The following is a 1,358-nucleotide window of genomic DNA, read 5'->3' on the forward strand; positions in this document are numbered from 1 at the left end:
ACATTAGCAATGAATATAAAGTAATAAAGCAATTTTCAAGTTCGTATTATTATAAGATGTATTATAACATGAAATATGCGTGACGATAGCCGACTGGATCTTCATGACATCAATTCTCAATTTAATAGGACATATCCTACATGCTGAACAATAAATCAAATTAGCATGTTATCTGTGTAGGAAATTTCCAAGAAATTTAAAGCCACTTCGATTGTCAAACCACAGAATTTAGTGATATGGAAAAACTAAACTTAAATGCAGTAGCACCAATTATATAGAGATGATGTAGATAAGTTTCAGCATAAAGATGACTGCCAATTTCCAGCACAATGATGACCATTGATTTCCAACATAAAAAAATTTGCAGGGTGGGTAAAGAGAAAAACAAGGCATAATTGTTGACAAAATGGTTTCTTTAAATTTACTTGTACAAGAGCTAATTGAAAAACCCAATTTTTCCCAATACAAAAATAGTGCATAAATCAAAGAAACCAAAAACATCACTGAAGAGCCTTTAAACAATGATGTTTATTTTCTCTATCTTTGCAGAAAATGGCAAGGAAATCAAAGGAACCGCCGTCACAGAAAAAACCCTTCCACTCTCTTTCAATTCAAGCAATTTTAAGCTATTATCTCTCTCACTCTCTCTCTCTGTCTCTAAAAAGAATTGCACAACCAGTGGCAAAAAATATAATATTGCTAAAGTGAAGCAAACATATCCAGTGGAGAAGGGATAAAAAACACAGTAACTATATCACAAGAAGAGAAGTAGATCATTACTAGTAGAGAGATATCACAACCAGCATGAGCAAATGTTAATACAGACAGAAAATATAGTATTTCTAACTTAAATCAATCAGAGACCAGTATAGACAGTAAAGCTCAAAATGCATCATGAAGAAAGCATTAATACAGGATATACAAGACCAAATATAAGTTCCATGGGAGAATTTAAAAAAGAGTCTTCTATGAAGTAGAGAAAGAGGGGTAAGAAAATCAAAACAATATAAAGACTACATGATGCTGCGGCTTCCCATTGGAGTGTAATTGTACACGATCATAAATCCTAAAGAACAATTTCATTGACTAACCACCGTTTATTCCTAAAATCACAATTCAAATTCGTCCTCAAGCTTGAAAGCCTGAGAAGCTGCCTCCTCCTCTTCATCATCAATCACAAAGTATGGATTGTGGACCTCAGGCCTGAACTTGTATCCAGTAAATATATAGAAAGCAATGGTGGCCAGCTCCCCTGCAACCACAGTAGTCCAAAGATATCGATAAGATGTAATTGTAGCCAGTACATACACCGCAACCCGGGTAAAGTAGATGTAGCAGATGACTACAACATAGTATTG

The sequence above is a fragment of the Phalaenopsis equestris genome, unplaced genomic scaffold (assembly GCF_001263595.1).
Source record: "Phalaenopsis equestris unplaced genomic scaffold, ASM126359v1 Scaffold000094, whole genome shotgun sequence".
Lineage (NCBI taxonomy): Eukaryota > Viridiplantae > Streptophyta > Magnoliopsida > Asparagales > Orchidaceae > Phalaenopsis > Phalaenopsis equestris.